The sequence below is a fragment of the Engystomops pustulosus genome, chromosome 1, assembly GCF_040894005.1.
Source record: "Engystomops pustulosus chromosome 1, aEngPut4.maternal, whole genome shotgun sequence".
In the NCBI taxonomy this organism is placed as follows: domain Eukaryota; kingdom Metazoa; phylum Chordata; class Amphibia; order Anura; family Leptodactylidae; genus Engystomops; species Engystomops pustulosus.
Genome location: NC_092411.1, coordinates 33082026 through 33095265, shown reverse-complemented (window position 1 = coordinate 33095265; position 13240 = coordinate 33082026). Strand labels below are relative to the sequence as shown.

The 13240-nt window shown below is 41.9% G+C and overlaps 1 protein-coding gene across 5 annotated transcripts in view; it reads right to left on the bottom strand.

Annotated features, from left to right (window-relative positions):
- NLN (neurolysin) overlaps positions 1–13240 on the bottom strand; it is a 97230-nt gene that overhangs the window by 6322 nt on the left and 77668 nt on the right. The window lies entirely within an intron of this gene.

Here is a 13240-nt window from a genome sequence, read left to right as displayed (position 1 = left end):
CCCTATCTTGTATGCAACCCGGGGACTGCCTGTATCTGGAAACATGCTTTTTGTGTCATATTAAATATAAGGATCTCGTCTTCCAGATTACATCAGGCTCATCACAGAACCAGAGACACGGACCACTAAAACCATAGATCGAAATGCAAGCAGCATATAAAAACCAAGTTCCCACCTATATTTTAATTGCCTGTAGGTCCAGTTCTGTAGCTCACAGAACCATAAGTTTCATGGAATCTGAAAGAGGAGATCCTTATCTCTATTATGACACGAAGCATGTTTTAGGTACTATAAAACCAAAGTGATGGGCTTTAGTGACACTTCACTAAACTAGAATCATCTCGTGTGAAAATGACGTGAGAAAAGTCACATGGATGTAGCAGAGTGGTGTGTCAGTGAATGGCTTCATGGATGTAGCAGAGCAGTGTGTCAGTGAATGGCTTCATGGATGTAGCAGAGCAGTGTGTCAGTGAATGGCTTCATGGATGTAGCAGAACAGTGTGTCAGTGAATGGCTTCATGGATGTAGCAGAACAGTGTGTCAGTGAATGGCTTCATGGATGTGGCAGAGCAGTGTGTCAGTGAATGGCTTCATGGATGTAGCAGAACAGTGTGTCAGTGAATGGCTTCATGGATGTAGCAGAACAGTGTGTCAGTGAATGGCTTCATGGATGTGGCAGAGCAGTTCGTCAGTGAATGGATTCATGGATGTGGCAGAGCAGTTCGTCAGTGAATGGATTCATGGATGTGGCAGAGCAGTTCGTCAGTGAATGGATTCATGGATGTGGCAGAGCAGTGCGTCAGTGAATGGATTCATGGATGTGGCAGAGCAGTGCGTCAGTGAATGGATTCATGGATGTGGCAGAGCAGTGTGGCAGTGAATGGATTCATGGATGTGGCAGAGCAGTGCGTCAGTGAATGGATTCATGGATGTGGCAGAGCAGTGTGGCAGTGAATGGATTCATGGATGTGGCAGAGCAGTGCGTCAGTGAATGGATTCATGGATGTAGCAGGGCAGTGCGTCAGTGAATGGATTCATGGATGTGGCAGAGCAGTGCGTCAGTGAATGGATTCATGGATGTAGAAGAGCAGTGCGTCAGTGAATGGATTCATGGATGTGGCAGAGCAGTGCGTCAGTGAATGGATTCATGGATGTGGCAGAGCAGTGCGTCAGTGAATGGATTCATGGATGTGGCAGAGCAGTGCGTCAGTGAATGGATTCATAGATGTGGCAGAGCAGTGTGTCAGTGAATGGATTCATGGATGTAGCAGAGCAGTGTGTCAATGAATGGATTCGTAGTTGTAGCAGAGCGGTGTGTCAGTAAATGGATTCATGGATGTAGTAGAGTTGTGTGTCATTGAATGGATTCATGGATGTAGAAGAGCTGCTTGTGTGAGTGAATGTGTGGATGTAGCAAATCTGTGTGTGTTTTCTGAAATGAAAAAAAATTCCTGCAAAGGTTTAGTCTTGCTTTAGGATTTAAAAGTCTAATAGATACCTGTGCATACATCTAAAAACTATAGAACAAAATCTATTGAATAGAGGAAGGATAGGCCCTAAGAATCACTGCTCAAACAACACTAGATGCAAATTATATATTATCCAAGAAACAATAACAGCACTCCAAAAACCCGGAGTGCTGTTATTGTTCGTTTCCTGGATACTATTTTTAGCCTTATGCCTGACCCCAGCTAGTGTACACCTGCCATTTTTTAATATTTTTCAGACTATAAGCCGCACCATCAATAAATGCCTGCTTAAATGTCTAAGTTCATATATGAGGCGCACCGGATCATAAAGTGCACCTGATTATAAGGATGAATGACCAGCAGGTGGCAGACCTGTGCACAGTTCAAGGCAGCTGTTGTCTGTAAGTACGGTTCATATATAAGGCGCACCTTTGATTTCTGAGAAAATCTAAGGATTTTTTGTGCACCTTATAGTCCGAAAAATACGCTATATATATGCTTGAGTCTTTCATAATTTCATTGTGCTGCTTGAACTTCCACACACACCAAAAAAGCAGCAGCACATGAATAGCAATGCCATAATTGTCATTTTCCTATAACAGCCCCATTAGACCATATAAATGCTGTTCTCAGCAGAAATAAGGAAGCGCGGAGCGCTCATCATTAAGAGCCAATAAACAATGATAAACTAAAATTACCAATAGTTCCAGGCTATTAATTTTCACTGCATGTTGTAGAGAGGACTTCCTCCAAGGTGTGCTAAATAGATTATCTTCATATTACAAAAAGGAAACACTGACTCAGGAATAAACTCACCATATAAAGAAGTTTCTGTAAGAGAATGACCATCTCAGGTCATCTGAGCTCATTCAAGATGTCACAGAATCCCAAACAATAAAAATTTTGCCAAAACATAATTTTTTTTTTTGTTGCCATTACTGTATGTTTTACAACTCTCACTTCTACAGGATTCCTGACTGCTGCCTTTACTAGGGATCTATCATTGCTCTTACTCTTGTTCCTATGACTGTCACTGTTTGGGGGGGTACTGTGACATCACTGTGTGTATCATCCCTGCACTGTGACATCACTGTGTGTATCATCCCTGCACTGTGACATCACTATGTGTCTATCATGCCTGCCCTGTGACATCACTATGTGTCTATCATGCCTGCACTGTGACATCACTGTGTGTATCATGCCTGCACTGTGACATCACTGTGTGTATTATCCCTGCACTGTGACATCACTGTGTGTATTATCCCTGCACTGTGACATCACTGTGTGTATTATCCCTGCACTGTGACATCACTGTGTATATTATCCCTGTACTGTGACATCACTGGTGCATTATCCCTGTACTGTGACATCACTGGTGCATTATCCCTGTACTGTGACATCGCTGTGTGTATTATCCCTGTACTGTGACGCCACTGAGTGTATTATCCCTGTACTGTGACGCCACTGAGTGTATTATCCCTGCACTGTGACATCACTGTGTGTATTATCCCTGCACTGTGACATCACTGTGTGTATTATCCCTGCACTGTGACATCACTGTGTGTATTATCCTTGCACTGTGACATCACTGTGTGTATTATCCCTGCACTGTGACATCACTGTGTGTATTACCCCTGCACTGTGACATCACTGTGTGTATTATCCCTGCACTGTGACATCACTTTGTGTATTATCCCTGCACTGTGACATCACTGTGTGTATTATCCCTGCACTGTGACATCACTGTGTGTATTACCCCTGCACTGTGACATCACTGTGTGTATTACCCCTGCACTGTGACATCACTGTGTGTATTACCCCTGCACTGTGACATCACTGTGTGTATTACCCCTGCACTGTGACATCACTGTGTGTATTATCCCTGCACTGTGACATCACTGTGTGTATTATCCCTGCACTGTGACATCACTGTGTGTATTATCCCTGCACTGTGACATCACTGTGTGTATTATCCCTGCACTGTGACATCACTGTGTGTATTATCCCTGCACTGTGACATCACTGTGTGTATTATCCCTGCACTGTGACATCACTGTGTGTATTATCCCTGCACTGTGACATCACTGTGTGTATTATCCCTGCACTGTGACATCACTGTGTGTATTATCCCTGTACTGTGACATCACTGTGTGTATTATCCCTGCAGTGTGACATCACTGTGTATATTATCCCTGTACTGTGACATCACTGTGTGTATTATCCCTGCACTGTGGCATCACTGTGTGTATTATCCCTGTAATGTGACATCCCTGTGTGTATTATCCCTGTACTGTGACATCCCTGTGTGCATTATCCCTGTACTGTGACATCACTGTGTGCATTATCCCTGCAGTGTGACATCACTGTGTGCATTATCCCTGTACTGTGACATCACTGTGCGCATTATCCCTGCAGTGTGACATCACTGTGCGCATTATCCCTGCAGTGTGACATCACTGTGTGTATTATCCCTGTACTGTGACATCACTGTGTGTATTATCCCTGTACTGTGACATCACTGTGTGTATTATCCCTGTACTGTGACATCACTGTGTGTATTATCCCTGTACTGTGACATCACTGTGTGTATTATCCCTGCAGTGTGACATCACTGTGTGCATTATCCCTGTACTGTGACATCACTGTGTGCATTATCCCTGTACTGTGACATCACTGTGTGTATTATCCCTGCACTGTGACATCACTGTGTGTAGTATCTCCTTACTGAGACATTATTCCTGTACTATGCTGCTTTTATTGGGCTTAGTTTTCAGAAAATTGGTTGGAAATTTTGAGATATACTTTTATTCCACGCGATTAATTTGAGACATAGCACTAACCAAGGGCACATTCCTCACATCTCCATACTCCAGCACTTATGAATTATTTGTGTGGAGCCGAATTATGAGATGCACTTGAAATAGACTAATATGGGCCAAGAAGAAGCCCTCTCTGTAGACGTGATGCCAAATCCTATTCAATCTAAAATTGGCAGCGGGCACATTTCAAATCAGCATTATTCAGTGCACATAATGGTAATGTTCCTTCTACATGGAAAACAAACATGACTGCAGGTTAAATAAAGCAAGGAGGATTCAATGCGGCACATTCCTCCTTTGTCACACTTCTTTAATCAGCTTTTTTCCATACACTACGCAAGTTCTGCCATTCGTTTTGCCGCTAATTTTAGACGTTCAATCTAAAATAATCCGGGGGAATTAAGATGAATTTTTCCATGGCCACTTTACCAGTTGTAAGAAGACATGAAGCATAAGATATCCCTATCGTCTGAAATACACGGGCATGCTTTTATAGTTCATGTATAATTCCTCAGCTGAGCGCCGTAAATCATATTCCACTCTGCACATGTCATATGACTGAAGCGTGGTCTCCGAGAGCCATGACAAAAGCCATAGTCACATGTCAAAGGTTATGATCTGCTGAGGTTCTCCCACCACTGGCCCAAATTATTAAAGGGACTCAGTCACAACATTTTACCCCATTAAAGTACCAGACATCTCAGGTAGAGTATGAAATGTCCTTCTAGAATTACCTCTTATTTTAAATCTCGCTCTTCTACCAATTTAAAAAAAAAAATTGTAGCTAAAACACACAAAAAAGTTGTGATGGAGCAACAAGAACAATTGGGATTGTCTTAAGACTCAAGAGCCTACTGGGGCATGAAATAGCCGCACCGTGTAGCCTCAGCTCCGGCTACTCCATGCCCCTCTTTAGAAAATTTGCATATTAGAGGAATTAAAAATGTATAAAAGTTCTGGGCCACGAACGAATTATCCCTAAAAAGGGCACTACTATTCTACATTAGAGGAACCTGCCACCAGATCTACTTTAACAGGTAGATCCATGGTGGTAGGTTTCCTTTAAAGCATAACTTTAATGATTTTTACCAAAAAAGACATGCCCGCATTGTGTTCCTCACCCTTTTTTTTTCTAGAGTTATGGCATTTTCTGTTCTGACGATACTTGTCAAAAATCTTTTTCACTAGAGGTGAAGTGGGTGGAGAGTAACCTCTTCCTGTACCTGCCCTGAAGCTGAATCAAATTGAGGCTGCCCTAACTTCCGCATGATGCATTGTGTTCTCTCATTTATTTAACAGCAAATCCAGTGAAATTCCTACAAGTAAGTCCACTGAACACTGCACATTGTACATACAGGATTTATATAGCGCCTAGCAGCTTTCATTATATGGAGGAGCACGGGACATGTAATAAGTATTCGAAACCAGCAGTAAAACAATTACATATAGTTTGTGCTGTGTGAGCGCTAAGGGTTAATAGAATCTCTGCACTGTGGAATACAAGGTGGGGAGTGGATGCAGCACGAGGTGCAAAGAGAGAAAGAGAACGTTCTGTAGAATTACTGATGGGGAACAGGGGAGATCTTGTACCTCATTAGGTAAGAGACATATGCATCCACAGAGAAACACACACTCAGCTGTGCTACTTGTTACCGCTAGAGAGCACAGTCACATGACCTTTCCCTCCTTCCGCCACTGAACAGGGAGCAGTAGCAGGTGGGAAAACTTGCAAAATCGGTTTCAAAGTATCAAATACTTATTTGCCCACTATACTGCAATACATCAGTATTGTAGTACATTGCTGATACACAGCTTCACTATTACACATTGTCTCGGGAAATGTCCTGGGCTGTCTACATGAGGACACACTTGCAGCTAGCAAGCCCCTGCAGGGCTAATAGGCCCACAGTGGACTGACCAGAATACAGATCACCAGTGCTGAGTGGACATGCTGGTAAGTCTTCTCCTCTGTTTATTTATCAAAAGGAAATCTATCATTTGATTTCATGCATTATGAACCAAACATACCTTGAAAATGCTGTAGCTACACTGATGCAGGCACATATCTTGTTTAATCCCTGTGCTGAGTAGTTTTGCTGAAAAAACAAACATTCAGGACCTTGAGAAAGCTGGATTGCTTCAGCCTGCCATTGATAAACACATTACATAGAGCAGTGATGGCTAACTCAGAGCCCTTTCTGTGGGCACTCAGGCCATCACCAGAGATTCATCCAGATATCTTCCTGCAGTCCCAGACAACCCAGGACTTGCTGTGCACAGAGGTATTTTAAAGTGACAGCTGTACCTAGGACTATTTTCTGCTTTATTGGTGTCCTCAGGTGCTGGTATCAATGAAAACTGTGACAGAACAGGGAGTATAAATCACAAATCAAATTTCTGTGTTGGCACTTTGCGATAAATAAGCGGGTCTTTGTTGTAGTTTTGGCACTCGGTCTCTAAAAGGTTTGCCATCACTGACATAGAGCTTTCTGAATTGTGAAGACAGAACTAATCAACCCGAGTTGGATGACTCATACACAGCAGCTGGTGGATGGAGCAGAGATTGATTACTTCTGCCTGTCAGGGATAACACAGTGATTACATCATCCTCTGGTGCAGTGCATAACTAATGTGAAAGGAAAAGTGCTGGAGCCAGGCACAGAAGCAACAGAGCTTCATTATCATAATTGTATAATTGTTTTTTCAGCAAAACCACTCAGCTTAGGGATTAAACAAGATATGTGCCTGCATCAGTGTAACTACAGCATTCTCAAGGTATGTTTGCTTCATAATGCATCAAATGGTAGATTTTCTTTAATGAATCCTAGTCACTAGCTCTGATGTGATTGTTCTGTTCATAACAGATATGTATTACTGCAGGGCACAAATCATAAATACATGAATTTCAGGATCTACAACATTGTAAAACTTTCAATGGCAAATTCTAGGAAGTCAGATGAGTAACAGCTACCCATGTGATGAGTGTATCATGCGATCCTACACCCATTACGGTCATCCAGTCCCTGAACATGTATCGTACTCACTAGTAAAAGGGGTGTTCCCATTTCAGCAGATACTGTAACTCTTAATATGTGTTAAATAAAAAAATTATACAGTTTTCCAACAGACTTTCTGTATAAACACCTCATGATTTTCTAGATCTCTGCTTGCTGTCATTCTATAGGAAATGTCATTGTTTACGTCCAGTGGATAAAAATCTGTCCCTGGTCATGTGATATCACACAGGTGCACAGCTCGTTATATCACACAGTTCTGATTACTGTAAGGAGCTGTGCACCTGTGTGACATCACATGGACAGGTATGTAACGATCCGTGCACCTGTGTGACATCACATGACCAGGGATATAATGAGCAGTGCACCTGTGTGACATCACATGAACAGTGATATAATGAGCAGTGCACCTGTGTGACATCACATGAACAGGGATGTAACGATCCGTGCACCTGTGTGACATCACATGACCAAGAACCGGTGTTTATGCCCAGGAAGCAAACAAGGTAGCTTCCTACAGAATAACAGCAATCAGAGATCTAGTGAGGAATTGAAAATAATACTAAAAAATTATCTAACTTTTCATCATACAAACAATAACATTATTTGCTGAAACAGGAATACCCATTTGACATAATTAGCAGTAACCAAACAATATTCTTTATTGTTTTACTCAATAGATAAGAGATGTTACACATTTATTACTCTTTTATTACAGCAATTATTGATAAATAAAAATGCAGCAGATTACCAAAGCCAAATTCAAATCGAATCCTGCTAAAAAGACATAAACCTAGTGTGCATGTCATGCAGCACGGTTCCACAAGTGGGCAGGACTTAGTGAAAATGGGGTGTGGCTTGACAAAAGTGGCTGCCACAATTCTTGGGCACAAATTAAGTCACCGAATAGATAATAAATACACAGACTGGCCTACAGTAGCCTCAATATTTAGCATATATGACTCCCTAACTAATATAATTTATGAAACATGTTAATACATATAACAATCTTCACAGTAAAAACTTAATGCAAGTGCGTCAGGAACTATATAAGAAAAGACATATATACCAGCAAAGTGATCCATAAAACATAATAATCGTGCAGATCTGTCTTCAAGAGTGGATACAAAACTGCAGTTAAAATGTAGAAATGAAGAATGTGATGAGAGCCAAGTGCTGGAGACAGTCATTATCAAGTAGGACGGAGTCTAACGCTACAGACAGAACAGCTTGAGTGCTAGTAACAGGTAGATGGGGCCGCTCTTCAGCTTTTGATTTCTTCGCTTCTATTCTGTGTTATAATCAAACATGACATCCTCAATGGTAGAAAGCCAGAGCACATAAAACAGTCTGGCACTTCCCTTACCGCACAGCGCCTTCTAGTGGCAAGCATCAACAGCTATGAAATACATTTGGGGGAAGGGCTTCTCTAAGACTGTAGGTATAAAGAATATAAAACACAAGCATAATGGAGCTTCAGTAAAGTAAGCATATTAAAGTAACAAAAAATACTGGAGGTTCCATGTCTGTTGTGCTGTGCTTATCAGATGTGCTGGGGTCTCATAAGCTGCAGGCGCACAGCCAGGGACGGCTCCAGGTTAGTTTATATAAAACCACCCTCAACCCCTATGGATTCGATAGATACAGCCCCCCATCGATTCCTTATGTACACCCTTAGGTGGGGCCCCTGCAGCCCCGAGCCCCAGCACTGGCCCGAGAATATTCCTTAGAGCAGTTTGTACTATATGTTTTATCTAAAATCCACTTTTCTATAATCCCTTAAAGTGGCGTCACAAAAAGTGCTTAAAAGGGGTTGGCCACTTACACAAAATTTTAACAAGTAAATAGACCCTTATAGGGTCACTCATATTATACTTCCCCAGTTAAAGCTTCTCATTCGAAGCCAGGAGCCGCTGGTCATGTGTCCCACTGGCAGCAGGACTCAGGACTTCCTGTGACCCCTCATGTCCTGCTGGCGGATGGAGTGGGCCGTGCAGTCCTTATCGCCTGCTCCATCCAAATCCCATATTAGTGGTTAGAGGGGCATGTATGTCCTTGGCACATCCCTCCAACCTCCTATATTAGAGTGATTGTACAGTAATGCCCGCATGGCACCCTCCATTCATGACACCGCAGCAGGGCACTTACCCTGTTAAATTTTTGTATAAATTACAAAGCCATTTAATTGTGGAATCTTTATGAATGACTGATGATGGAGTCAGCCTCGTGGTCACAGATGTTGTGCTCTTGCTATATTTCCAGCATCCTTCCGTCTACTCTGTGTTGTGACATAATGGAGGGGGCTGGCGCAGTTCAATATATATCTCAGTCGCCTTCTATGCTGTATCATTGAAGTACAAGCTAATGTAATGAACAAGACATTCATCCTTATTAAAATACATCTAGAAACAAATACAGGATGACCACTCTCTACTGTGTTGGAAAGAGAATAGAACCTCCATAATATCGAGATATATTGTATGTACATTGTAGCGTTCCCTTAGTGCTCAGCTCTATTATCCACTTTACTATTGAGGTAGGACCATGTATTACATTCATTTTACTGTTTATTATGTGAAACTACACGTCCCATACAATGCGTGGTTCCTCATAGATATCAGCTGACCTCCAGCTGATCGACATTTATAACACTAGTTTACTGAAGTGTGGAAAATGTTAGCCTTTAAGCTGGAACAACCAGAGAAAAACCCTGCAAGGACATCATGAATCCACAAACCTTCCCCTAGTTAGAACACTTATGTAACATGCTGCCCATTTCCAGCCATTAAATGACTTCAAGGAATTCAGTATTCTTTTTATTCCATGAAGGTTATATCACTATAGACTAGCCATGATGTCCCCATAGAAAGCACATGGAAAGAACATGAGATTGCTTCTTAAAGGGGTTGTACCATGTTCGATTGGTGGGGATTCCAGCAGTTGGGGCTCAACCAATCACAAGAATGGGCCCCCAGCAATCATGAGAATGGGGGCCAAGTTGAGTATTTGTCCTGCCACTCAGATTTAAGAGTGTGTCGGAAATTGCAGAGCACAGCGTTCTGGTATCCCCGGCACACTCTTTTACAGTAAATGGGAGTTTTGGTTATACCTGGGCTCTGTTTTCAGCTATTTCAACCAGCACTTTGGTATTGAATGGAGCTGTAGGCCATATTCCCGACCTGCAGCTTCTTTGATGAGTGAGGGTCCCAACAATCAAACTTGAGTGGTACGCAAGAACTTTTTCTCTTTCAGTGCTAAACACATTATCCAGTGCTAAACACTCGTCCACTGATCAGTTTTCACTTAAGTGGTAAAATGATAAACCTAGTCAAACCCCCTTAAATATATAGGGTTACCCAAATCAGAATACTAAAACCCTACCCCAAATGGTTCTCCTGGGGAACTTGGCTACTACAGAGAGCCCCATACATTGGGGATAGTAGGATCTATAGTGATTCCCACGTCTCCTGGGACACATTGAAAAATAGAAATAGTATAGAAAGAGACGGAAAAGTAAAGGGTTATTTTTTTTTTTTTTTGCTACTAAAGTAGGTGTTGGCACTTTTAGTACACATTTCCTCATACTAGGAGAGCTTTCGTAATCACATATAACTTCCTTATGTTAACAGTTTCCTTTAGAAATATATATATATACATATAAAATCTTTCTAAATTTACAGTTCTCATGTTTCTCAGTTCACAAGTGTCAGTAGCCATGATAAAACACATTACCGCACTTCATAAATGTAACGAAACATAACATAACAATCTACTAAGGTGAGATCTACTTTCCTTAGTGGGCCACCATTCCGGAGTCCTATGGAACACATGGTCTGGGATAGGAATTCTAAAAGATCATCACATCTATGCCCAGCACAGCCTTTCTGATAAAGGATGTTATAGGTACCAAAGCTCAAACCACCTGTAAATGAATATGTTCTGCAGTCTAGTATTTCTGTTCCTGACCCCAAATTTGAAGTGCATCTGTGTTTTCCGATCTGCTAACCCCAAGTTAAGGTGCCAACTTTACTTGACTGTGAATTCCTGCTGCCTGAGGGGCTCCAGACTCCATAGGTGTTAATGGAGCCTGGAGCCCCTCAGGCTCATTTGCATAATTTTAAAGCCTTTAAAACAAGGGCACACCAGTATGTCAGTGTGCTTGGTTTACAATATTTGCCCCCGATGATCGCCATATACTCCACTATACTTTGGGATTGGCAACCTTTCAGTCATGGGGCTAGAGGGATTGTTACGGTGCGGACCCTCTTCTCTCCTGTGTCTCTTTATATCCCACAAATGCTCATCGCTAATACTAGCTAAGGGTGATCCTGTTTGTCCGAAGAAAGGATTATCACTGCAGCAGCATGGCTTCTTGGTTCTGTTAAGTGGTAAAGGTCCAATGTTTGACCATAAGCCAAAAATCTACAACATTTGCTGGAATACAGAGTTGAAGAACAAAATGTGTCTTGTTGTTACGGGGTTGATGTTGCTTCCTGCTCCCTGACCCTTTGGTCATCTTCTGACCCACTTCTTTGTCCCTTTGGAGAGACGATTTCTTTACAGGCATTTGGAATTTTATCAACAAAGGCTGAGCCCCTCTTCCCCAGGAGCCCCAAAGCAGCTGCCTCCACCGTATACGCTCATTGCTTCTCAATGTATAATAAAACAAGAGTATTATCTTGTTGTTGGCCTTTTTGTCTAAAAAGGCAAAAAAACAAACAAAACACATTCTGTCTTGAAATAAAATCATTTCGGACTGACAACTGACATCAAAATGGGTGTCAGGATAAGAATAGACCCTACTCACCGCAGGATAGGCCCATGGCCATAACCTGGAGATTGGCTGGGTTGTGGTGAATATAAAGACATATGTGCTCCATATCTGTCTCTCCATGATCTGCGGAGGTGGATTTGATAAAAGCGGGAAGCAAAATCTTCTATGTGGGAAAACTATGAGCTGTATGGTTTCGGAGGCTTTTACACTCTCCAAAAAGTCAAATTTTGGGTTATAAACCATTGCATCTGACAGACGCTCCCGCTCTCTCCCACAAAACTCTTTGTACTTGTCTTCTAGCTTCTGGCAATACTTCACTATCACAACATGAAGGAAGCACAAGACTAAAGAACTGCAAGGCATCGGTTGTTTCGTTCTGCATGCAAATATATGCAAATGACTGTAATTGTAAGAGTTGAGATTTCCAGAAAATAAATATATTTTAAAGCTGAAATATCACTTCACTTGAAAAGACTAAAAAAATACATGAAAGTATTTCCACTAACAACATGTTATACCATCTACAGCAGTGGTTCTCAACCTTTGTAATGCTGTGACCCCGCAATACAGTTACTCATGTTGCGGTGACCCCAAACCATGCGATTTTCAGTAAAAATGCAATAAAATCGTGGCTACAAAGGCTTTAGGCGACCCCTGTGTTTTGGTCGTTCGACCCCAGCTGGAGTCACGACCCACAGGTTGAGAACCACTGATCTACAGGATAAGGCATTACTGTCTCCCCCGATAGGTCAGATCCCCAACAAAGATGAGGACAGGGGTATCACGCATGCCAACCACGCCATTTACTTGTAATGGACTGATGAAGACTAGAGGTAGATGTATACTTCATTTCACAAAGGGGTATATTTGGTGAAAGTGAAGAGCAAAAAACATTGGGGAATAGATTAAAAAAATATAGAGGGAGGTTTTTTAAAAGGGAAGACTGCAATCTGCTCAACCACCCCAACTGTATAACGCGTACAATGTATAATCTACTCAGCTCCTCCTGCTCTATAACATGCTGCCTGTAGTTAGGACTTTATGAATAATCTGCACAGCTCCTCCAACTCTATATCATGCTGCTTGTAGATAGGACACTATGTCTAATTCACTCAGTTCCTCCTGCTCTATAACATGCTGCCAGCAGGTAGGACACCATATACA